Source organism: Camelus ferus, chromosome 27, assembly GCF_009834535.1.
Source record: "Camelus ferus isolate YT-003-E chromosome 27, BCGSAC_Cfer_1.0, whole genome shotgun sequence".
NCBI lineage: Eukaryota > Metazoa > Chordata > Mammalia > Artiodactyla > Camelidae > Camelus > Camelus ferus.
In genome coordinates, this window is record NC_045722.1 from 26,143,227 (window position 1) to 26,170,704 (window position 27,478).

At 44.5% G+C, this 27,478-nt stretch overlaps 1 protein-coding gene across 2 annotated transcripts in view; it reads right to left on the reverse strand.

The window, feature by feature from the left end:
- Positions 1-27,478, reverse strand: part of GABRB3 (gamma-aminobutyric acid type A receptor subunit beta3) — a 224,166-nt gene that overhangs the window by 179,856 nt on the left and 16,832 nt on the right. The gene's annotated exons all lie outside the window — the stretch shown is intronic.

Here is a 27,478-nt window from a genome sequence, read left to right on the forward strand (position 1 = left end):
ACACTGTGCTGCACACCAGAAATTGACACATTGTAACTGACTACACATCAATTTAAAAAAAAAAAAAAGGTCATAGAAGCAATGCCACACTCTTTTCAGTGCATCATACCAGGAGACAGGGGATGTGTATTTGTGCCACTGCCGGAGAGGTTAACTTTCATCACTAAGTTAAGCATCCCCTCAGAGGTTCACTGGAAACAAGAAATGTTTGACTTTACTCCTCCTTTTAGTATAAAAGAAGACTGAATTCCAACTCAGGCAAGATGGTTCTCTGGGACACTAGTCCACCATCTCCTCAGTCTGCTGGCTTCCCAAATAAAGTTGCTATTCCTTGTCTCAAAAAAAAAAAAATTTATTTCCTTTTGTAATTACAAAGTATCTTGTAAGGAGACACTTTGAGATGATACAAATATTGTTCCTCATTAAAATTTCTCCCACTAACTTGAGCATGCATAGGTCACTCCTGCCTAAACCAGTTGCTGCTATGATGCTTACCAAGGGGTAATTTTCTAAATCCATCACTGTACAGTATGGAAGAGCCAACCTTCCTCCCTTATTTATTTACTTACTTATACTTTTATTTATTAGATTATTTATTTGCACCAATGTGAACTCATGGGTACCTTATTCTATGGGCGACTCCTATCCTGCAGGTTATATTCATGCCTGTTCTTTGGTGGTCAAATTGCCCCAGATTTGGCCACTGGAAGACCCTTCAACTTGGCTCCCATGTTTTTTCAATAGGTCCCCACCACTTTTCAGCACTTTCTTACTCACCAGGATACAAATCGTTCTACATTCATCTTGCACTTTCCCTGCCCCAGCCTTGCAATCAGTCCAAGGAATACTGGTTTATTTTATCTGAGAATATTTAGAAACCAAGATCTGGCAGCTGGGTGTGCTCACTGCTACTAAGGTGTTCCTCTTGGGCTCTCAGTGGACAGAGCTGGGACACTCCCGCGCACACACACAACCACGTCCCCCACATCTGCATCCATTCCTGCACCTCTCTCTCTGCATGTATATTAAAACCCAAGTGTTCATAGATCACAGGAGCTCATTCTAGTCTTCCTTGTCCTCATCTATCATTCTTTTCTATGACAACAAGAAACCTGGCCTTCAGTATCCACAATATATTTACTTATTTCTTCAAAATTATAACATACATAGAATATGAAAAGGAATATATGTATGTATGACTGGGACACTGTGCTGTACACCAGAAACTGACACATTGTAACTGACCGTACTTCAAGTTAAAAAAAAATTTTTTAATATGCAGTTTCAGAAAGTCTAGCCCATACATCTGTGAAAAAGTAAAGTACGATATTTGTAGTAACTAAAATACAGTGCTTGAGTAGAGTTGTTACTGCCTTAAGAGTCTTCAGTCAAAACACAGTTTTCCAAAGTTAGCTAGATTGAGTCTTACCCTCCTCAACCACGTATTTAAAGATAAAATTTAAATAGAAAAGAGAGATATTCTTATGAGGGAACAGATGAGGGGGGCTCTGTCAAACGGTGTACCATATCCCGCTTACATTAGGTTAGGTGAACTAGTTAGGTAAGCTGTATCAACGAGACCCCAAACCTAAACACCACCAAAATACAATTCTTCCTGTGTGACAGCACTGGGCAAGTGGTCTCCTCCCCTCATCTGGGTCCCCAAGTATATGGACAGTCTGTCAAATACATGGCTTCCAAGGTTAGCCTGGGCACTGTCTCCACCCCAGCATGTACCCGGGGTCCAGATGGACCACAGCCAGAAGGGGCTTGCTTCCACTGGGACTCAAGCACAAGGTCACACCTAACACCATGAGAGGCTGGGAAGTGTAGTCAACTGCAGGTGTGGAGAGAAGAGACCAGGAACCTGTGAGTAGGTGCCCACCTTGGCCAATCGCACACACTGGCAATGCAAGGTATTCATAAGAAAAAGATCAGTTTATATTACCAAAAATTTTCAAAAAGGCTCTGATAGTAGTCTAGAAGAGTCACCATTAATTTATTTCAGATCTCACCACACAGGTGCTTTAGGACTGTTCCGAATCTTTCAAATTCAAAGGACTCTCACATTTCCACTCGTGTGCCAGGTTTCAAAATGCCTCTGGCCCTTTCTAGACGCAGCAGCCCGTATCACACCAGCAGGTGACTTTTATTTTAGCCCTTTATATAGGCCAGGCTTTGTGCTAAGCAATTAAATACATCTGGTTATACACATTTGCTCACACAACACGGAAATGTGCAATGAAAACGTAGCTTCCTGTGTGAACTTCCTCAAGAAGGTCTGCACTTTGGGTGTCACAGAAACACCTCTAACACTGAGTGTACGTGAGTGAGGCAACTCTCCTTCCGTGAGTTACCTATAAGAGACATACTTACATTCTCTTTTTAAAAAATCTAGTCTTTGAGGTCTCACCTGCTGCTCTAGGTCTTCTCCTAGAGGTTCCGCTGGCCCAGCAGCGGGGGGAGGCGGGGATGGACAGCACAGGGTCCCCACCTTCTCGGTGGTCCTGGCTGCACAGGGCGCTCGGACTGCCCTGCTCCCAGCCTGCAGACCGCGGAGCGCAGCCGCCTGCAGCTTCGGAAGTGATGTGTAGGCAACAAGCCTGGGGCCCTCGGTCTCACAGTCCTGCCCTGAGGGCCCCTCCCCGACACTCCCCTCCTCAGGGCACAGAGACCTAGGCAGACCAGGGAGCACGACGGCGGCTCACTGATGCACCATCACCGACAGCCCCCTGACCCATCCTTCCTGTGCCTTGTCGGACACAGGCCCCGAGCTAGTGGTCGGGGTTCCTGGAAGCCTGCCACCTCTGCACACGGCTCCTGCAGAAGAAGCCATCAGGGTGACTGGTGCCCGGGGACCGGGCCCCAAAGCACCCTGTGTGTGAGCGGGGCACTCTCCACTTCCCTAAAAACCTCATTTCTCCCCCACAAACCCTTGGGCCCAAAATGGATGTTTCTGCTTTCTTCTGTCCAGCAAACGTTTTACACCTTCCGTCCCCTCTGCCCAAAGTGTCCTTCCTCCAGGCATGACTTGCTCCCTCACTCCTTCCAGATGCACAAACTGTACCCACAAAGCGGGGCCTCCCCTGACGGCCGCCTGTGGGAGTTCCCAGAGGACACTCAGGCCCCCACTCACATGTCTGCCTGTGGTCCGTGTCTCCGCGGGCTGTCAGCGACAACATGGCGGGAACTTGACTTTATTCCCCGACATAACCCTAGATGGAAACCTAGACCAAGGCCTGGCACCTAAAAGGCATTCACCAAACATCATAAAATAAATGTGTCAAATGAACACAGAAATGGCCAACCCTACCCAGCGAAAAGAGCATTTTCTCCGTACTTAGGGAAGGGACACCAAGATACCCCAAAACAAATCAGAAAAACCCGAGCTTTCAGGTCCACTGAATTCCTGAGATGTCTATGAAATATTTGCTTTGACAGCCCAAGCTGGGAAAATAAGTACATTTGTATTCGGTTGGTGACGTCCTATTGCCTGAAACCCAAACACCCACTGATTCAGTGATGAGGAGCATCCGGAACAGTAAGATTTACAGGATGAAAACCCCCCGTCCCCAGCGCACACTCACGCGCACACGCAGGGCGCTGCCAGCACCCTGCAAGCCCACTGTAGAGCAGAGGACCCTGAGCTGAGGCCACCAGAGTGCCAACGGCAGGTGGCCGGGGGCTGAGGCCACTTTTCTGTCACTCACAGTCAACATCCATGATCACGGCCCTTCCTTTACACCTGAAGCCCGTTTTATTTTTTTGAAACTTTTGCCTCAGTTTTATACATGTATTAGTAAATGACTTCATGAGAAGACTTCATACAGAAGGTTAAGAAGAAATATGCAGAGCTCAGAATGCCTGAACTTAAATCCTCCATCTGTGGCACAAATTACTCTACCCAGTGGCCCCTCTGTCTCCTCACTGATTAAAAAAAGGGCTGATAAAAATACACTTTCCTCCTAGGACGTCTGTAAGCAATAAATGAACTCACACACGCACAGCACTTACAAAAGAAAGTGGCACATCACTCTCGTCCAGCACTCGTGTATAAAATTTGGGCTCAGCACTTAGCCTTCTTGGTGTGACCCTTTTGGCTCTTCTTGCTCAGTCCCTTTTATTTTGAGCACCACTAATGTGAACGATGCAGTTTCTCTTTTTTAAAACTTCTGGACAAACCAGTAACACTGTTTTCATCCCAAAGTTACGTTTGCGGTCAACATTGGTTTCGCGCTTCTACTTGCTTTCTTTCTTTTTCCACTTTGTTTTAAAAATGCCATTATTTGTAGGAAATCTGTGACCTACTAAATAAAAAAATGAAGGAAATCATTGAACAACAATAACAAAACAAAAAGAAACAGCAAAGAAAAAACAAACCGCTGGACTCATACCAACAAGCAGTGCTCACTACAGCAAGCCTCTCACTTCAACTCAAGTTTTCAAAGGACTTCTTCCCTCCAGGGAGAAGATGATTCTTTTTCACTGTACCCAGCTCTGATCAGAGTTAACATCCTGGCTGAATGCTCAAGTTGAATAAAACCCTTCTGAGCTTTGCTGGCTCCCCAGACATCACTGTGGAGTTTAGACAGGGGTTGATTTTAACCTCAGTGGATCCTTCTGGGGACACATCTGGGGAGCAGGGTAGACACAAGCCCACAGTTGCCTTCAACATACACGCAGGCCAGCGTGATGACTATTTACACGCCTGCCTGTAAAAGCACCAAAGCAGCAGAACGAAGCTCATAACCTAACGCCCTTTTTCTTCTCATATGTATATTCTGGACACTGCATATTTCTACGTCTACAGGAAATGTTGCAACCAGTAATCCTAACGGCTAAGACCTTATGTCAGAATTCAGCAAAACCAAGCAAACACGGAAGAGACGGGCAGGACAGCTCCGAGCCCACACACCACTGAGCTGTGTTCTTAGAGCTGATGGAACCTCTGTCTTTGCCACAAAGTGGCTAAAATGGGGAACTGATGTGTATCGAGAATAAGGTCAACACAGAAATTTAGTTGATTTTAAGGAAAAAATCAACTTCAGGTAGACTGATCAACAGATGAATAGATCTAAGTATTCATTAACACAAAGACATCCAAAATGTATGAAGACCCTTAAAAAAATAGAAGCCACTTACCTAAGCCAGTATCCTCAGCGGAATTACAGTTATTTCTCCATCAGTATCAGGCAAAAGAGAAATACACTATTCAGCCGCATGATAAATTATAAGGCATAACATACGTTGTTTTAAAATGAGGTGTAATGGAAGTTCCTTGATCAACAGTTAGTTTCCAGGGAAGGAAATAACAGAGCATGCCAGGAACCGCTGTCTTGAGAACTGCTCCCTCTGAACATTGTTAGCCAAGTGTTCCCACCTGCCGTCTCCCACCCAGAGGGTAACTGAAGCATGTGCCCATGCCAGTCCACCCAGGAAAGCCCTGGCCCCTGGGAGGAAGGCCAATTCCTCCTTGTTAAGGCCAACAGCTGCAAGTCGGGGGTCAAGTGCACAGGACAGCTTTGGGACCTAAGGCAGAGTGATCAGCTGCTCAGTATGTGTTTCCACCGCGACATCACAGACTGGCAGGTGGCAGGTGCCCAGGGGACGCTGACTGGAGGACTGGAGAACTCAGTGACAACAGGCCCCGAGCTGGAGAGGAGGGTGGGCCGGAGGAAGCAGCTGCACGGCACACCCCAGACACACAGGCACACTCGCTCCCGGGGCTCTCGGGGCTCGGGCTGGAGAGGGCGCGTTCTCCAGCTGTCAAAGTGCCCCCTTTTCCCTCTGGGTGTGATCTTCTTGATCTCCTCGCTTAGCCTCCTGTGTCACCACCAGGCCTCCCAGGGCTGTCACTGCCCTCCAACTGGCTGTGTCACACTGACACGCTCTCCCCCGGACGAGGAGCGAAGCCCTCCGCGGTCGTTCCCACTAAACACACAGCTGAGGCCACCGGCGCGCGCTTCCTGGTGGAAGGTCTGATGATAAAAATAACAGGTTGTCCGCGTGATTTCCGTTGTCGCTTCAGAAGCTGGGACCTCCAGCGCAGGGATGACTTGACAGCCCAGGGGAAAAAGAACCACTGTGCAAAATAAGGCTGGATACGGAAACTGAGAGGACGGCAAAATCAAGCATTTCAGTGTTTGGAAACAGACACAGCTTCTGTTTCGCTGGCTAAGTCAATGTAAATGTTTTCATTGAGATGAAAACTGAAGATAAAGATGAATCTTGCAGGCTAATGGGATGAGATTCTTCTGGTCAGTTCTCATCACCTGCTAACACCAGTATTTTGATTGACTGCAGGATGAAGATAGACAGATCCATTGATCTCTTAAAATTGGGATTATTCTGTTCATACATTTTATTCAGTTTCATATCCCACGTTTTACTTAATGTTACATGAATATTATTCCATCAGGAAATAGTTTTGAAAACACTTATTTTTATTACTATATAATATTACACTATTTCAATGTGTACTATCATTTATTTACACTCTGCTTACTGGACATTTGGCTTGTTTCTGCTTGTTCTATTAAAACTAGAATGTGGCAGGAGTTCTGTCTAAGTTTCCGAGTATTTCTTTGTCGTAAACTGCTGGAAGTGAAATAACTAGACAAAGATACCGACTTTTCACAGGGTCTTATACTCACAAACTGTACAGGGTGGTCACCCCACCAGCTGGGCCCTTGTCCCTGCCCCGTCCCCGGTGAGAACTATCATTCCTTTTTAGGCTAATTTCTTAAACAGACCCACTAACCAATACACACCGTGGGGAGGGAGAGAACCGGAAGCCCGCGGTGAGCGCTCCGGCCCCCCCAGGGCACCGAGAGCCTCCACTGCCTGGTACCCACTCCTCACATCACCCTCCTGGCACCTCCTCCCTCCGCTCCCACCCCACCTCGGAGTCCCTCCCAGACAAGTGCAGCTGTGTGGAGGGGACAGAGAGAGGCTGTCTCGCTCTCCAAGGAGCCCAGGGCTCTCTCCCCTCCTCCCCCGAAGCTTCCCGACTCCCTGAGCTATCACATCCCGATGGTGGGATGGCTTTACCCATGAAAGATGAGCCACGTATCTTAATAAAATTCAAAGGCTTCAGCGATAGAGTAAGAGGGTGCGTTTTCACATCTGACGGTGCCAGGAAGAGGAACGAAGGGGGAGGAAGGACCTCGGATGTACTGAGCACATACAAGATTCTTTGCTAATGGTAATTAATCTAATTTTAACTTCCTCCATAAGAGGCCCTTGTCAAAGACAGGAACTCAGATCTGGGCTTAGGGACGCAACACAGTGGCCTAGGAGGCCCAGCTGCTCAGTGCCCTGTGCTGGTTGCCAGTGACGCTGGGAGGCAGGGGGCACCCAGTGTGACCAACTGGGTCACACTCAACAAGAGCACGGCCCACAGAAAGCCCCACACGCGGGTCCTCAGACAACAAGGGCACCTGACCAGACAAATACAGCTCTGGGTACAACATCCTCTCGTGTGCGTCTGTGTCAGGGGGACAAGCGGAAGGAAGAGTTAACTTTAAAAGAAAACCAAGACAGCTTTATCCTATGGACAGAAATTACTCATTTACAGTATTTGGTGGTTCCACTCTTTTGCTGGGAAATCAGAAGTCTATTATGAGGTTAGCAGGTGCTCAATCAATATTTGTTGAGTGAATGAATGCATTAGTTTATTCACTGTTCTGTGCCAACTGGACAGTCAGGGTGCAGGCGAGACCAGAGCAGCAGAACAGAGCCGCCTTTTCGCACCAACCAGGTACTTCCTCAGTAATAAATATTTGGTGTGTGTAGACCATAAACTTGGAAAAGTGGAGCATGGGGATTTATTAGAAAGAGATGAAGAGGAATTTATTAAAAAGGGGAAAAAGAGGTTAAAAAAGATCTATTCTTAATCTTCAGAAAAATAGAAGGGGATGCACACAGGAGCTGTCCTCCAGCCCATGTTCATCTGAACACAGACCTCGCTGCCTCCAGCTTCAACACCTGCCCCTGTCCCCAGGACTCCCCCCTTTTTTTTTTTTAATTGTACAGTCAGTTACAGAAGTACAGTCAGTTACAATGTGTCAACTTCTGTTGTGCAGCATAATGTCTCAGTATGCATACATACACACGTATTTGTTTTTCATATTCTTTTTCTTTAAGGGTTATTACAAAATATTGAATAGAGTTCCCTGTGCTATACAGAAGAAATTTTTTAAATCTGTTTTAGTATGTAGTGGCTAACATTTGCAAATCTCAAACTCCCAAAATTTATCCCTTCCCACCCCCTTTCCCCCGGCAACCATCAGATCGCCTACCATGTGTGCGAGTCTGGTTCTGCTTTGTAGCTGAGTTCACTAGTGCAGGACTCCCCTGTTTTCAATCACCTCGCCAACGAAACACCTTCCTACAGGTCAGTTTTGCTGTCTTCACTCCCTCGCTCACACAGCGTTCAGTAGCTTCCTGGGACTGACCAAATGACATCCACCACCCTCAATGTCCAGGTTCTGGGCTCGAGCTGCAGGCCAGGGGCACGACACCGAAATCTCTGCTCCCCAGTGGCAGAGACAGTCAGCGAGCCGTGAGCGTGGACAGTGCAGACCGACCAGCTAGGGCGCCGGGTGGGGTGGCCTCAGTGTGAGTCACCACAAATGGGAAAGCACACTGGTCTGTCAAGGCCCAAGAAGGCTCCTAGCAGATAACGGGGGCGCTGCATTGGAAACCTGAGGACCGGCCCATGTTCCTAGCAGGAGAAACAGTGTAAGGTCAGGTCAAAGGAGCCGCGTGCATCAGATGTCCCCTCCCAAGGTCCGTCTCCCATCTCTCCTCTGCAGCACCCTGGCTGCTCCACCCCTACCGCTCCCTGTGCCCTCTGAGCGGAAAACCTCGCTGCTGCCTGAGGGTGTCCCACAAAGCACCCCCCCTTTTCCTATGACCGGCTCTGCTCTCCGTCTCCCGAACACCTCCTGAGGAGGGCACTTTCTGATCTACACAGCACAGCACGAGACACACCCCACTGATGACGGTGATCAGCAGTCCCGCTTTTCACAGGGCAGCCCTGGCTCCCGCCCGCCTGCCCGGGAACGGTTACTAACAGTGCCTTCATCCCCTCTCAAAGCCTCCCAGTGGATGATAATCTATAAGGAATCTTCCCAGGTTCCTGGACACGCAGATGTGCGTTCCTGGAGGGACGTGGAGGGTGGGGGTAGTAGGAGAGGTCAGGAGCACAGACTCCGAGTCTGAATCCCACCTGCCTACAGCTCTGGACAATATGAAACTCATGGATGCCCGCGTGTCTTCACCTGTAAAAGGGCAGGATGAAAGCAGCACTTACTTCTTGGGGCTGAGGGCGGGGTGGGGGTGTGCGCACCAGAACTTTATGCAAGTACCTGGCACAGAGGAAGCACCACATATATGGTCTTCACTTCTTGCTACTTCTTTTATTTATCTTTTATTTCTTGCAGTGCCAAGCTTAAGGTCAAAAGGAAAAGTGCCTAAGCCTTGGATGAACTGACCTGAATTCCCTGTAACACAAGGAACACTTGCTTGCAGTGATTTCTGAGGATTCTTGACAGAGAAGGAAGGAGAATAAATACTGCAGCCATTCCACTGGGCACAAGAGTTACCAAACACTGAGGCAGAGACCCACCAGAGTCTGCTGCCCAGCACTTTCAGTCTCCACTAAGGAAAAACATCCTTTTAGCCATAAAACTAGAAAAAAAAATTTTAATGAAAGTATCCTATAATCCCTTCTCCCTGACACTCTCCAAAAAAGTTAAATGAAACACATAGCATAATTGATGAAAATCCTTCCTGGCTATGTCCAATGTACATATGTATTTTTTGCCAAATTTAGATTCATACAATGCACACCGTTTTGCAACTGTTTGTGGCTCACACCATGTGGATGGACCACCTCATTCTTTCATGGGTTTCACAGTATTCAACCATCTGAAAGTAACCACCCTTTTTTAACCAGCCTCCCCTACTAGGAGCATTTAGTTACTTACCAGTTTCTCACTATTCTAAACAATAGTGCAATTATCTTTGTATCATGTAAACAAATGTTTCCACAGGGAAATTCCCTGACGCAATTTCTCGGTTAAAAGTATGCAAGTTTTAAAATACGCTGTATCATGCCAAATTGGCCCTTATCCAATGTACCATCATGCATTCCTACAAGTGCTCAGAAGAACCCTTCCCTACAGCCTTACTAATGTTATTTAATTAAATTACTTGCATCTCCCCAAGAGTGTCAGCCGTATTGCCTGCCTCTCCATTACACTATGGGCACCCGTGATTCTAGTTTGTCTGTTGGATCATTTACCAAAATTGGCTCTCTGATGTCTTCCAAGTCTGTGTGTCCTTTTAATACAATGGACATTTACCATTTGCCATGAGTATTATCCACATTTCACCAAATTTTTAGTTTCAAGTGTTTTCTTTATAGTGTCTAGTCTTGACGTATTGTTAAAAAAAAAAACTTTACTAACCTAGGATTGTAACTTAAAATGTAGTCCAAATAGTCTCACACATTTTTGTTTGTTTGTTTGTTTGTTTGTTTTTTAAAATGTGCACACCTTTTTCAGGAGGATATTTTAGAAATGGCATGAGGTAGAAAACCAAGTATCAAACATTTTTACCCCAAAGCTTAAATAGATTAGCCTTTCACCACTGGTTTGAAACATCATTTCCCAAAAATGAATGTGTCTTCAATTGGACTTCCCCTTCTCTTCCGTGGATTTACTACATCGTCCTTGCTGTAATTCACCTCATTTTATTTTGCTTTTTAAAAACCTCATAAGGAAAGTTCTGATAATTAATCCCAATCGGTTATTGTTACTCTCACCCATTTATTCTGCTACTTGAACTTTATCAATTTATCATGTTCTTACCGAATTATATTGCCAGATTATAACTGAGATTTTATTTTCATTACATATTGACTTGAGAATGAGTAAGATCTATATAATGTTAAGCCTTTCCATCCCATCATTACATTGTCATTGGTCTCTATTTTCCTCAAAAACAAATGGTCCCATGTGGACCATGGGATGGATAGCCCTTTCCTTTTGCTCTCATCCCCATTCCTCCCACGACCCTTAATCCAAGGCTCTGTACCCCAAAAGGCATTCAGTTCCACAGTAGAAAGATTTCAGGTTGGGGCTGAATCCTGGCTCCATGAAAGCTATGTGGTTGCAGAAATCAAACTCTGTTTCCTTCAATGGAAGATGGCTGTTAGGGTTTACCTGTATAATCTTGTACCTTTATAGCTGCAGTTGCTCAATGACCAGTATTATTACAGTGTTTTCTGATTCAGAGAGGTGCAAGTATGTAACTCAGTGTTCCCAGTGTTCATTAGTGCAATGAATATTGCATGTCAGAACGGAAAAGTTCAAAACTGTGGGAAAAGTGAACATCACATTCTTAGCTTTTCTGTTTCGCTGCTAAGCAAAATGCAACGTGACAGCCTTAATAGGAAAAGGGCATTTTCTGGCCTTACAATGATTCTCTACCAATTCACTCCTCCTGATGAACACTGACCTTGTACCATGCCCACCTCCACTATGAACCAGTGGCTGGGTCACTACCAGCGATGACCGACTGCACATCCTCCTGCGGACAGCAGTGCACATGCACTCCACACTGCACCTAAGTACAGCTCAGGTGTCTTTGAAACAAAGTCCTTTCTCCACTCTTGCCCCTAAGTAGGAAGGAGGTTATACTTACTAATTAGGAATCTGGTGGGAAATGGTGCTGGTCTCCAGAAGAATTAAGTCCAAAAGTCCTGTGGACTTAATTCCCCCTCCAGTGTGTCTGAGACTGTCTCCCAGTATAATTACCAGCAATGCTCAGCACAACCTGAGCAGAAACGGCTACACAGCGGAGGTTTTCTGAGGGGGCAAAGAACAGTAGCACAGCCCACATTTTCTTCTCCACTCACCTCAGTACCGATTAGGGCTCAGCCATTTAGTAACCACCTTTTTTTTCAGTATTGAAAGTGTTTTATTTCCTTAATTTTTTTTAATTTTTTATTGAAGTCAGTTATAATGTGTCAATTTCTAGTGTACGGCACAATGTCCCAGTGATGCATATAGACATATATTTGTTTTCATATTTTTTCACTAAAGGTTAGTACAAGATATTGAATATAGTTCCCTGTGCTGTACAGAAGAAATTTGTTGTTTATCTATTTTTATATATAGCAGTTAACATTTGCAAATTTCAGACTCCTAAATTTACCCCTTCCCATCCCCTTCCCCCCGGTAACCATAAGTTTACTATGTCTGCGAGTCTGTTTCTGTTTTGTAAATAAGTTTATTCATGTCTTCTTTTTCTTTTTTCTTTTTTAGATTCCATATGAGTGACATCATATGGTATTTTTCTTTCTCTTCTGGCTTTCTTCACTTAGAATGATGATCTCTAGGTCCATCCATGTTGCTGCAAATGGCATTATTTTATTCTTTTTTATGGCTGAGGAGTATTCTGTTGTATAAATATACCACAACTTCTTTATCCAGTCATCTGTTGATGGACATTTAGGCTGTTTCCATGTCTTGGCTATTGTAAATAGTGCTGCTGTGGACACTGGGGTGCGTATTACCTTTTCTTATTAGAGTTCCCTCCAGATACACACCCAGGAGTGGGATTGCTGGGTCATACGGTAAGTCTATTTTTAGTTTTTGAGGACTCTCCATGCTGTTTTCCATAGTGGCTGCAGCAAACTGCATTCCCACCCACAGGGTAGAAGGGTTCCCTTTTCTCCACGGCCTCTCCAGCATTTAGTAACTGCACTTAATGCTAAGATCAAGCATGACAATTCTCCGAGAGTCCGCTTAGAAAACCTGACAGGCTGTATGGGCATTTAACTGCTGTTGTGACTCCCATTTCTTTCCACTGCGTGTTGTTTCTTAGTCTAAACTATGCTTCCTTACTGAAATAAACATAGTTATCAGCGACAGTGGAAATTACTTTCAACGTAACTCAACAATACCAGAAACTTTCATTAAGATGTGAATTACCAGTATCAAGCTCATGACTTTGAAACCTGTATTTTCAATTCTCAAATTATATTTTCAAGTAACATTTCATTTATTGCGTGTATTTACATGTGTATATTTTTAGGCATACAGATGTACACATGTAAGTTTTCAGAATTTTTAAATGTTTTATTTTGAAATAACTACAGATTGATAGGAAATTGGAAAAAAATGTACTAGAAGGTGCCATGTACCCATCACTCAGTTTCCCCCAAAGGTGCCACCATCTGGCATAACTATCGTGTAATAGCAAAACCAGGAACATGAGTACAACCCACAGACCTCACTCAGATTTCACCAGGTTTATAAACACTCATCGTGTGTGTGTGTGTGTGTGCGCGCGTTGGGGGGCGGGGGTGGTGGTTACAGTTCTGTGCAATTGTATCATATGTGGAGACCTGTGTAACCACAATTAAGATACAGATGTGTCCCATGGTCAAACACCTCCCTCCAGCTTCCCCTTTATAGCCACACCCACCACCACCCTTCTCTCTCCATCTCTAACCACTGGCAACCACGAATCTGATCCCTTTCTCTGCAACTTGTTTCAAAATTGTTATGTAAATAAAATCAGTGTGTAACCCTTCGAGACTCGGCTTTTTCAAAAACACAAACTTCATGAGGTCCATCTAAGCTGCATGCATCAACAGTTCACTCCTTTTTACCGCTGAAGAGTGCTCCACAGTGTGGAACAGTTTGTTTAACCATTCCACCCCTTCCCGTGTACCTGGCACGTCTCTAGTTTGGGGCTATTACATATGAAGCTGCTATGGATATTCATTTACAGGTTTTTCTGTGTTTACAGGTTTTCATTCCTCTGGATACTTGCCAAAGAATGCAACTTCAGGGTTGTGTCATAACTGCATATTTAATTTGATAATAAACTGTCAACTTATTTTCCGGAGTGGCTGTACCTCTCTATAGTCCCACCAGCTGTGCGCTGTAACAGGGAAGACGTTCTCATCAGACCTGTTCCTTCAGCTCTAACCCTGTGCGCTGTTTCCCGTACTTAGGCTGGCTCTGCACCTTCTGTAAAGGAATGCCGTGTATGACCTCAAATCGACAGGACAGCCCATTCTCAGGGCTCTGACCTTTACAGGTGTAACACGTTTCCATTCATGTAGAGATAAAAAGTTGCAGAACAGAGAACATTTGTCCTGTTGGAGGTTTACAGGGACATCACGACCTGACCTACGTGGACAGCAGCAAGAACAAAGGATTCTGGCACCAAGAAGTTTGCAACAACCAGTCGCACCCCCTCCCCTTTTCAGTATAAAAGGAGCCTGAATTTTGATAGGTAAGATGGTTCTTTGGACACTAGTCCATCATCTCCATCTGCTAGCTTTCCAAATAAAGTCACTAGTCCTCACCCAAACAACTCGTCTCTCAATTTACTGCCCTTTTGTGCAGCCAGCAACACTAGCTTGGACTTTGTAACAGATTTTGGTGAGCTGGCCCGGAGCGTTGTCGTGCTGCTCGTGGCCAGCCGGCCCCTTGGGGAACTTGGGGTAAGGCTCTAGCAGCTGTTGGGGCCACCTGTCCTGAGTATCCGCCCTTCAGAACTCCGCAGAGCGGCCCCGGCTGCCCCAGCACTTGGCAGCTGGAGCAAGGAGTCGACATCTGGGAGTCCCCGGGCTCCGTACACAGAGTCAGTCGCTCTGGTGTGCACAGCCAGAAATTGTATTCCTCTCCCTTTGGGGCTTTTTTTCCCTCCAGAATAAGTCAGTTTGTTCTGTATTTGAGTGTGGTACCCTATAGGAGAGAGGAAATAATTGCTGGACATACCAGATTTGTGAAGCGGTTCCTTTGTTTCTTTGGATGCTAGCATGTGTGTGCATCATTTGTGTTTTGTTTGCCTTGCGTTTCTGTCTTTAAAAAATAGGGAGTGTTTCAACTATCCCTAAAGAAAGTCCTCTGAGGCGCATTTTGGACAAGTGGTCTGATTACAGCTATGCAGCCATGCCTAAGAGGAAGACGGACAATGTGTGGCCACGGGACCTGTCCAGGCCTCCACAGGGGGTTTGTGCAGGTCATCTCCACATACCGCCACTCTTGCTGTGTTAATCATGGTATTGGTGTATGTGAACCCCCAAGACCAAGCTTGAGGGTTTATTTAGGGTTTTCTCTTTGTCCTCTGGGTTTTTCATTTCATTTGTTTTGGTAGCAGTTCTCCATTTGCAGTGAAGACAGTTTCGTGATATTTAAAACTTTTACTAATGTCAAATGGAGGAAAGGAACACACACACACACAAACACACACACACACACACACGTTCTTTTCTGAGAACGTGACAGGAAGGCTGCACTTAGTTCCTAAAGTCAGCAAAAGCCGCAGCCCAGGGTTCAGCCCGGCTGGTTGATGCCAAGGCAAAACGGTTAGAGAGAATCCGTTGCTATTTAGTTTTACAATAAAATGCTGAGGAATGGTGACCTTGGAAGGGCTCTAAACAATCCTGCAATTATAGATATTTTGTGACAAAGCAGATAAGAATGGTGAAATCCCCTACATGCAAGCATTTGTGCCATTACATCAGGGAAAATAAGAAAAACCAGAGTTAGGATATGTTACTGCAAATCCTCACTTGTCCAGCTGAGCCAGCTGTCCCAGTGCCCAACACCGGGGCTCGGGAAGCGGTTGGCTTGGCTCCCCCCCCTCACAGGGATCAATTAGAAAATCCTGTGTTAGTTCCTGGGGCCAGGGACCTTCGTGTTACCATCTAAGACCTGACAGGGCACCCAGTTTGGACCAGGAAACACTTCAGGCACAAAACAATTTCCCCTGCACCATTAGCCCATAGAGGACCTACGTGCAAACAGCCAGCAGGCTGAATTTAACAAAATTAAAGAAATTCGGCAAAAACCAAAACTCCAAATTTTGGAAAGGATTTATCAGGTCTTCAGCAGATCCCAAGGCTCCTGAAAACGCTAGAATGGTAAAATTAGACGGTGCATTTGGAATGAACCTGTCTCATCTGGCAGATACTGCTTTTAAAATGTTAAACAACAAGGAAACGCTCATTCTGGAAACTCATCGCTCTGCCCAAGGTGGCCCTTACGTCCTTCATCATCACCCCACCCAGCTCATGCTTCGGCTTCCTTGGTCCTACGCCGCCCCTCTCTGTTTCGGAGTTTAATTTACCAGCTGGATATGCGGGACTGGCCTTCCCGGACTTGGCCCTGTCCTGCACTGGCTCCTCACCCCCACTGGGCCTGCTCTGTGACAAGATGCCACATATAAGGAAGTGGCTTCTGGTTTTTGGAAACTTGGTCACAGTAGGATGCTAAATGCTCCTAGGATCTGCCCCAGTCTTGCAAATCAAGAGGTGATAACCCTCCAGGAAATGCAAGGGAGACACCCAGGCAGCACAGAGGTTTGTACTGATGCCAGCAGCTCCCATTAACTTAGGTTCCATGATGCGCTATTCCATCCTTGGACCCTTTTTCCCAAGAAGGCTGAAAAGAAAGAAGCCAGCAATACAGTTACTGGTATAATCTTTGGACATTATGGGGGTTTGTTTGTTTTGTAACTTCTGGAATCTTTGGTATTTGGAAAATACCTTGTACATATTGGAGCAAAATTTATGTTTGTAGCAAAATTCATGTGTGTCTCAGGAGGAGTTACAGTTCTCTTTGGTGTATTGGACCCAGTTTCGGCAGGACCAGTGTTTACTGCTATGTGTTTTCTAGCGAGAGTAATGGAAGCAGCAGTAATTGCATCTTCCATCCTTGCAAAGCCTTTTCCAAATAACGTGGCTCAAGTATTGGGATGTCTTGAGACGTTTTCCTGGCCTTGGACTAATGTTAGGGCCTCCTTTAGGTGGCTTTTTGTATCAATCCTTTGCCTACGAGGTGCCATTTATTTGATACACAGTTCTACGGTTGGTACCCCTCAGCGTGTACATTTTACCTAATGATGAGTCTGATCTAGGAAAATAATAAAAGAAAGACTGGAGCCTCTCACATGGTAGAAAGAGAGTAACACTCATGAGTAAAGAGGCCTGGGGGCTCCCTTGGACTTCAGCCCCCAATTCCAATTTCCTCACAGAAACCCTGGGTAAAACGGACAGTGGGAAGGAGCTGACTGACCTTCTGACGGATGCGAGGAAAACGTACTCCGTGGTAAACACCGAAGTGGCATGGAAAGCATGCCAGACCATTCTGATCACAAGACTCTCCGGAGAAATACAAAAGCATTCCTTCTTACAACCTCCGCAGTGCTGACTGGGGGCCTCAACCTGAAAACACAGTTTCGCACATCTGCCTTGGTGCCCAGTTGCTCTTTGGGGACTGTCCTTCACCAGCTGAATGCTCAGATAACTTCTTCATCAGAGCAGCTTGACATCAGGGTCTCACCAGAACATGCTTAAGTCTACAGTTGGCGCCCATGGAAACCGCAGAAAAGGAGACGGTGCTCCTCCCCTCGGGAGGTCTAGGAAAAGTGAGGCCAGAAGTGCAGGCGGATGGCACGCCAGGGAAGGCCAAAAACACATGGCCATAACCCAATAAAAAAGGATGTTAGGACACTTAATCTAAAATAGTATCCTCTGATGCAAGAGGCCCAAAAGGGAATTCCAATTCTCGAAAATTTTTTGAAACCAGGACTGACTACACCTTGTCGGTCCCCGTCTACGACCCCTATTCTGATCAAAAAGCCAAACTCAGCAGAAGACCGCTCTGTCCAAGACTTGAAGGCTATTAATGAAGTTGTCCACGACTTACATTCTTCGGTGCCTAAACGACACCCTATGCTCACAACTATGCCAGGAAATATGGCTGGTTCTCAGTTTGGGGCTTGAAAAGATGCTTTTTTCCCTGCATTCCTATTGCAGAAGAATCACAGCAACTATTTGCTTCTGAATGGCAGGATCCGGAGACACAGGCCGGCCAGCTTGGACGGCTTGGACGGCCCTGTCTCAAGAACTGAAGAATTCCCCTACCTTGTTTGGGGAATTCCAAGGCTAGAGACCTTGGGAACTTAACATTGGCTGAAGGACTTTTACTCCAGTAGGCGGATGATTTGCCAGGGCAAACACCAAGTCATGAGAGGATCACTTTTCCCACAGACTGACTTGTCATGACACCAGCTGGTGTATTCAGAAAAGGACAGAGAGAAGGCAAAGAGTGGGGCTTCACTCTTGACCACAGCTCACCTGGCTGGAAACGCAGTGCACTAGGACCTGCCTTGCTCCCCGAGGGTCTCCTGGGCACCATGCTGCGGCACGTTCATACCAGGACCCGTTACGGGAGAGCTGCCACCGTACGACGGATCCAGAAGTACACAGTAGGGCCTAACCCACTAAGACCATCCAGCCAGTCGCTCAGAGTTGCAAGATTTGTGCTAAAAATAACCCAAAGACTGCCGTCAGACGCCCCCAGATGGGGACTCCACACAGAGGAGCCTGCCCCGCAGAGGAGGGGCAAATGGAGTTTACTCAAATGCCTGGAGCTGCAGGAAGTTTCAGGTACCTGCTACTGGTGTGTGGACACTTTTTCAAGAGAGGTGGAGGCATATCCCACCCAGACAGAAAGAGCCTCCCAGGTGGTTCAGGCCCTCCTTAGGGAAATCACCCCCGATCTGCGGGGTGCCTGACACCCTCCAGAGCGACAACAGGCCCGCCTTTGTCTCCAGCAGAGCCCAGCAAGGGTCTGAAGTAGTGCAAGTTAACTGGAAACTACACTCATCCCGGAGACCACGGTCAACAGGGAAAACCAAGAAAACGAATCATACCTTAAAGAGGAGTATTGCTCAAATATGGCCAGAGACTAATTTAACTTGGGATTAGTTAGACCTTGCCAGTTGCCCTGCGATGTATCAGAGTGGCTCCCAGAAGCAGGCTGAAATTAAGCCCCTTTGAAATACTGAATGGCAGGCCATTTCAGGTGTCTTCCCCAGGCAGGAAAATCTCTAAATGCTCAAAAAGACCTAGCAGTTGCCAATTATGTTAAAATTTGGGCACCCTACTAACCTCTGTTCATGAGTTTGCCTCCAACAGGTCTGCCTGTCCAACTGAAGTAGCCTGACATCCTTTCTGACCCAGAGACCAAGTCCTGCTTAAGACCTGAGCATCAGCTGACTGCAAAGTGGACAGGACCACACGCAGTATTACCTACCATCCCCTCATCTGTCAGGTTGGCTGGGGTAAAGCTATGGATCCATCACACTTGTTCTAAAGCAGCACCGCTGTCATCAGCAAATGACCCAACTCCTGTGAGGCCCAGGGGAGCAACGGAATTGTGAACCCTTACAATTAAGGCTGCTCTTTCAAAAAGATAAGCACTGAGATTATAATTTCATTGTAGCTGGAGAAGGGCTAACCTATTTGTTAATCTTATCCAAATAAACAGCACAGGAATCTAGGTAATTACAGCCCAGCTGGAAAGGTAAAATTAACAGATATGTATTGGGAACTGGAACAAAAATCCCAAGTTCAACAAAGTACTAATGGATTTTCATCAGGTTTAAGAAGTTGTAGATGAAGAAAGAAAGAGGATTGTACCAATGACTAAAGATTCTACGGAAGGTTCCCTGCCCAAGGCTGATCAATTCCATGCCATGGTCACCCCCTCAACGGCCCTGTTCAGAAGGAAGTAGCCAATACAGTTGTTGCCTCTTTTCCCACAAGATTGTGGAGTAGACACTGGCAGTGGGGAATTCTAAAAGGAAAGAACAAACCTGACTTCATTATTAGATCTGTTTCTTTAGCTTTAACCCTGTGCTCTGTTTCCTGTGCTTAGTCAAGCTGGTTTCGCAACTTTTGTATAAGAATGTTGCCTAGAGCCTGAAAAAGACAGGAGAGCCCGTTCTGGAGGCTCTGACCTTTAAGGGTGTAACACATTTCCATTCATATAGAGAGAAAATGTAGCAGAACAGAGAAGAACATTTGTCCTGTTGGAGGTTTGCAGGGACACCGTGACCTGACCCATGTGGACAGCAGGACGAACAAAGGATTCCGGCACCAAGAAGTTTGCAACAACCAGTCATGTTCCCTCCCCTTTTCAGTATAAAAGGAGCCTGAATTCTGACTTGGGGAAGATGATTCTTTGGACACTAGTCCATCATCATCATCTCAGCCTGCTAGCTTTCCAAATAAAATCGCTATTTTCTAGCCCCAACAACTTGTCTCTCAGTTTATTGGCCTGTTGTGCGGTGAGCAGTATGAGCTTGGACTCAGGAACAGTATGAGTGACTCGGATGGCCATATGTGCTAGCCAGTATTGGATCTTGTCACTTATTTTTAAAATTATAGCCATCCTGATAGGTGTTTAAATGTTGAACATCTTTTCACGTGCTTATCTTATGGCTTATTTGTTTTCTAACTTCTAATTTATATCCTCTAGAGCCAAGTCTTCTGCCAAATACATGGCTTGCAGACATTTTCTGCATATGTAGCTTGTCCTTCCATCTTCTTCACAGAATCTTTTTGCAGAGCAAATGGTTTAATTTTGGTGAGGTCCAGTTTATCAGTATTTTTCCTTTTATGAATCATGCTTTTGGTGTGAAGTCTAAGAACTCCTCCCCTCACCCCAGAGCCTAAGGATGTTCTATGTGTTCTTCTAAAGTCCATTTTATGTGAATTTTTATGTATGTCTGAGGTTTAGGTCAAAGTTCATTTGCTCCATCACCACTGTTGAAAAGATCATCTTTCTTCCACCAACTTGCTTTTGAGTCCCTGTTAAAAATGTATGGGTGCGCGTGTGGGTCTATTTCTGGACTCACTGTTCTATTCCTCTGATCTTTATGCCTCTCCTGCCACCAAAACCCACTGACTTGTGCTTACAGAGTAAACATAATCACTGTATAGTCTTCCCTCCCACTGTCTTCTTCTTTTTGAAGATAATTTTTTAAAATTTGGGGGGGGGTCATAATCAGGTTTACTTATTTATTTTTGGAGGAGGTACTGGGGATTGAACCCAGGACCTTGTGCACAATAACCATGTGCTCTACCACTGGAGCTACACCCTCTCCCACTCGAAGATAATTTTATTTAGCTCTACTTACACCTGTGCCTTTCGTATATGGTTCAGAGTAAGTTCGTCTATGTCTACAAAAATCCTTCTGGGATTCTGATAGGAAAAATATAAAACCTACACATCAGTTTGAACCAACGTCTTCCTATGATGAGTCTTCCAATTTATCAAATAATGTATTCCCCCACTTACTTAGATCTTTCAGTTCTTTCATCAGTATCTGGTAATTTTTAGCACATAGGATCTTTGCCTGTTTTATTAAGTTTATGCTTAAATGTTTCATTTTCTTGGAGTGATTTTGACTGTTACTGTGTTTTTATTTTAATCCCAGTTTCCATGTTTGCTATTACTATATGGATATACGACTGACTTTCGTGGCCTCATATCCTACAACCTTGCTGAATTCACTTACTAGTTTCAGGATTTTTTATGTATATTCCTTGAGATTTTCTACATAGATAATGGTGTCATCTAGTAACAAGAATATGTTTCTTCCTATATGCCTTTTCTTTTCTTTCTTGCTTTACTGAAGTGGCTAGAATAAGAAAGGTGAGAGTGGACGGACATTTTTGTCTCATTCCTGATTTGGGGAGGAAGATTCAGTCATTCAGTATTAAACATGATGACAGCTACAGATTTTTTGTAGATTCTCTTTATAGGTTAAAGAAATTATCTATTTTTAGTCTGCTGAACGTTTTTAGCATGAATGAGTATTGTATTTCTCTGGTGTCTTTTGTGTCTCTATTGATATAACATGTCAATTTTACATGTTTTTTTTTTCCATTTAGCTTATTGACATGGTATTGATTTTTGATTACTGAGCCAGCCTTATATGCCTAGAATAAATGACACTTGGCCGTGGTGTAGAACTCCTGTCATACACTGCTGGATTTGATGTGCAAGCATTTCGTTCAAGATTTCTGTGCCAATGTTCTTGAGAGATTCTGTTCTTTACTTTCCCTCTCTGTGCTGTATTTCCCTGGCTTGGTATCAGGGCAATCATGGCTTTACAAAATGAGTCAGGACCTGTTCTCTCCTCTTCTGTTTTCCAGAGGAGATTGTGTACTACTGGTATTTAGTTCTTCTTTAAATGTACTATAGAATTCTACAGTGAAATTATTTGGGCCCAGAGGTTTCTTGTTTGGGAACCTCTAATTACAAATTCAATTTCTTTAGACATTAATGGAATGTGCAGATTATCTAATTCATTTGGGGTATGTTTTAATAATTTATGATTTTTAAGAAACTGGTCTTTTTTTCCTAGGTTGTTAAATTTATACGTGCAAAGAAAGCTGTTTGTACTATTCCCTTATTTTCCATTAAATGAGTGCAGGATGTATAATGATAACTCCCACTTAATTCCTGATACAGGTAATTTGTGTTTTCTTGTTATTCTTGTCCAAGATTTATCAATTTAATTAATTTTTTTAATCCAACCTTTTATTTGATTAATTTTTCTCTGCTGTTCTCTTGTTTTCAATTTCATTTATTTCTGCTCTTGTCTTTACAATATCCTCACATCTCCTTGGTTTGGGCTTATTTTGATCTGCCTTTTCTTGCTTTTAAGGCTTAGATTTGAGAGCCCTTCTTTCTTTAATGTAAGCACTTATTGTTATAACTTTCTATTTCAGCACTGCTTTAACTGTGTTCCAAACATTTTGATATGCTGCATTTTTTTTCACCCAGTATTATGTATTTTATCTCCTTTGAGACATCCTCTTGGACTCCTGGATTATTTAAAAGTTTATTGTTCAATTTCCAAGTATTTGGAGATTTTCCTGTTGTTTTCCTGCACTGATTTTTACTTTGATTCCATTATGGTTAGAAAACGTACACTGCATGATGTGAATGCCTTTAAATATGCTGAGGTTTGTCTCATGACTCAGAACATGATTTACACTGGGCAATGCTCTGTGGGCACTTGAAAAGAATGTGTATTCTGTTGTTGCATAAAGTGTTCCTGAAATGTCAATCACACCCCGTTGATTGCGGCGATGTTCAGTTCTTCTGCCTCCAAGCAGCACAGCCACCTGTTTTACTGGGCAGTGGGTGGATGGCTACCCCCAGTTTGACCCTGCTGGCACCGTGGAGAGGGAGGGTATGTGGTTTTTTACTAGTATTTGTCTGAACGAGGGTAGGTATTATCAAAAGGTTTCTGTTTCTCTTAGGCCATCCTTTTCCTGATCAGTTTGTCTAAGAAGCATTTTTGGAATTTATTTTCTCTGTCTGATTTGTTGGCAGCAGACTTTCCAATCCACTCTCTGGAATACATGAAAGGCAAAAAAAAAAACCTAGGACTCAACACCAAGCCACTGCCCATGTCCTGAGGTCCATGCGCAAGACCTTCTTTCAACCTTCAGAACTTTTCTGTGTTTGCCTTTTGTGTCATGACCAGGGTTTTCAGTTGCTAAGAAGGAAGACTAGGAGGAACAAGGCTGCTCCATCTTGGCTGGAATTAGAAATCTGTTTAGAGGTTTTTAAACAAGTTTCACTCAATTCTTCCCTTCTGTTTTCATGTCTTTTAGTTGCATTCTTGCTTATTAGCACCTCCACCAGAAAGAAGGCAAGGAAATAAAAGGAGCTAGAATTCAAAATCAGTCCATTTTGCTACTTGTCAGCAAAACTGGAAGAGGTCCAGTGAAAGAAGAAGTTGAAACTACTTGCTAAAATGAGGTTTTCAATCATCGGTGGCTGTTGATTTTCCACCCAACCCAAGCCCTCAATTAGCAGCAGAACCCTACGCCTGAGGCCCCCCTGACGGCCTCGACACCACTCTTCAAATGTTTTCTAGATGAAACTGCTCAGAGAACAGCAACTTCCAACCTAGACTGGGAAACTACATGACAAAATGGGAATGTCAACTTATTTCCTTATGAAAAATATACATGATGCTGTTAAAAATTGCTCTGCTTTGTACCCAGTGGAGGGACCAGCTGGAGTGGTACCTATCTTTGCAGCATGCCCAATTACATAATCAGAGGCAGGCTGAACACAGAGACAAGTGAATTCAGGATTAACTAAAATGTGGAATTTACAGCAGATTTAAATAAGCTACTGTGGATTATGAGGAAAAAAGTTAACATAAGGAGCTGTCTTAGAGTTGAATGGCTCTCTTGAGTTAAGGAAATAGAATTTCATGAAATGCTTACCTCATGAATGGCAGGGAACTGCCAGAGATGTGACCTATGGACACCTGTCAGGTGGGCTAGAAACATGAAGAGGCCAAAAATAATGTTGCTCAGAGTGGCTGAAAAAGGAAAGAAGGCTTTTGCTAAGAACGTACTGAAGCTCAGGAATATTATGAATTATAAAACTTTTCTGAAACTTACTTATTTTCAGACTTCACTACAATAGATCAATTTTTTTTTCTTAAATTCAACACAGAATGATGAAGCATATGGCTCTTTTTTCCCTTTAAAATTATGTATTATAAAATGTAACTAGCAGCTGGGAATATGAAATCTCTAGTTTTTCGAAATCCTTCTAGGTTATGGAAGATTCATGAACTACTAAGGTTCAAACTTACATAATGCATTTCTGTAAGAGTTCTCCAAAATCTGAGCATTTGTATTTTTCGTTTTAGCAAATTTGAAAAAGTGATAAAACTATCTAGAATTCATGGGATTCCTTCCTTTCTTTCCTTAACAAACCACAGTTTACAACTCATGTTAATCAAATATTTAAAATATCGTAATAACCTTTTAAATATCAACTGATAACACTGGCAACAATGTGGAAATTCAAACCAGAAATGTACCAGAATGTATCCAGAACAATTGCAGCTGGAAAGGTGCACTGTTCCAAAGTCTATGGCTTCCAACTCCTGGAACCAGGCCCAACGGCAATAACAGAGCAGTGATCAGGTTCCCTTCAGTGTAAAATAGCTCTAGAAGCTTGGAAGGTCATGAGAGAAAGGATCTTAAACTAACCACCTCTCCACCTCCTCCTCCAAATTTGGAATTTTATGTTTGGCTCCTAATTTTCATCATATCCCAATAATCTAAAAGCTCCTTGAAAAAAACTCATTGAGGTATCCAACTCATGACCACCTTCCTTGAGTGGTCTGTGCTGCTGTTGATCCAGTAAATGAAATTTGGTCAAAGCATGACTCTCACCCCCAACTTCTCTAGGTTTCAAACTGTCAAATCTGTTCCATTTCTAGCTAATTACAGATTTTTATTTTGGGGGGAATAAAAGCTATGCTCTTGTACCACACTCAGAAAACTTTCTCTCTATCCCTAGTGTACTGATAGGCGACCTAACCTGACTTCTAACTGGTACTTGGCAAGGAGAAAGAGTACATGTTAAAAACAAACATTTAGCTTAGATAAGCATCCTTGCTCCTCCCAAGAAATACAATTTTCTATATAGAAAAGCATGCTGTTAAAGATTTTTTAAAAATCAACAACACCGTTACTTAACTAGCAGACCAAGAGCCTCTAGCAAAACACCCACTCTTTCTTTCCATCTCTTCCTTCCAAGTCTCCTCGTTAGCCATGCAGTTACCTAGGGTAAGAGTGATGACTTGAGGCCAGAGAAGTCCACGGACGTGTGTCCTGCGGACTCTCACAGTTCCACAAGGACGCCCTCACCACTCACTGTGTGCTCCCTTTAATGAGGGTTTTTAATGGTTCCACGTTCGCCCACAGCCTTCTTCACAGTGATGGTTTCCTTGGAGAGAAGAGGTCCTTTGCGGCCTCTGGCCATCTCCACCATCAGAACAGAATCGCTATCAACACTCATTGTTAACACATCTATTTATGGCTGGCAGTATGGAATACATGGAGGCAAAGGAAGCTACAACATGGCAATGGGAGGAAACCTACAGGTGAAACAATTTGAGACCAACAGAAGAGCAAAGAAAAATAAATACGCTAACATTGTGCTGAACATCAGAATAAACTGAAGGTGGATAAACTTAGGGCCAATCGGCCTCATCAAGGTAAGAGCTTTGCCACGAACCCAGCTCTTAGACTCTGCGAGGGCCCCAGTGTCCTGCCCTCCCTCCCAGCTCAGAGTGCATACTCCAGATCATCATTTCTTTTGTTCTTGAACTTTCTCATAAGAACCCTAAATCTTGCCCCTGTTACTAACCCCATGGCAAAGGCTCTGACTTGTGCTGAGAAGCTCCAAATCTCCTCCTCACTCTCTTCCCTCAGGGCTGAGCAGGTGTCCACTGACACAGCCCACAGGCACTTTGCCCCCAGGTCCCGGAGCGGGTCCTGAAGCTTAGCATTCCTGTCATGATGGGCATTAACTCTTTTACTATACTCAGCAGACATTCTGGAACCAGTAAGGGCTCCCATCCTGGAAAGGACAGGGAGAACAGAGTGATCACGTTGTGCAAGCAGAACCAGAATACAGGAGATTCGCAGACTTAAGGCAGATCACAGATCTCTGCATTTGAGGGCTCCACACTAGGGTCATGGGGTGGGGGGAAGGAATCTTCAATATATTACCAAAATTACTGGGCAAGACAATACAAGAGAATAAGGAAAGAGATGAAAATGATCTTTCAGGATTGAGTGACACAGTGGAAAACCACAATTCAGGAGGCCTAGCCAAGCATGAAACGATATACAAGAGTGGTCCCTGATCACATTTTACACACACACAGTCCCCAGCACCTGCCAGTGAGGATACTCATCCCAGAAATAGAATCCAGAAATACATGGTCAAGGAAAATCTGGAAAAGAGAATTCAGCAGGTAGGGGAGCCGAGTCAAGGGAAGGGCGTGGAGTGTCTCTTTCGCATGCAGATACTGTCTCTCCCCCAGAGGAAGGCTACAGGAAAGAGCCTAACGGAGGAAGGCACGTTGCAAAGGAGAAAGGGACTGTGGCCCTAAGTGCAGAGCTCAGATGGCAAGAGCGAACTGTGACAGGAGGAGAAACATCTTCCTCTGAAAAAGACACAAGGGGGCAGGGGCCCCTGCATCCTGCCCTAATCCTCTGCGGGAGACGAACTGTGGTTTCAGTAACTCCGAGGAAAGATGGGACGTGAGAATGGAGGCCATCGGGAGAGAGAATGCTCTGGGTGGTGAAGACAAGAGAGTCAATAATAAGATATTGACTGGGAGACATGGGTAGGCTCGTGGCACTCTGACCCACGTGGCTGTGAAGGGCAGGCTGAGGTTACAAGGCCGCAGAGACGGGAAACAGGTTTCTCTGGTGTCTAGGATGAGCGCAGAACCAGTGCTTATGGAGGAAGGAACCTGAAATTTCTGCCAGAACAGAAGGAAGGGAAAGAAAGGCCGGTGGATCAGTGGAAAGAGTCTTCTCAAAGGCAGAATGGCTTCTTTGGTCAAATGTGTGACCTTGATGTAAAAAAATAAAATAAAGTACTGCAAAATAGAGTAAAACAGAATGGATTAACATAAAGTAAGGAAAAATAAAATAAGATAAAATAAAGCTCAGGCATAGGGGAAAATTTTGAGGAAATACAAGGTTGTTTCTGAATGGCTTTCACCAAGACGCTATTTCTGGACATGA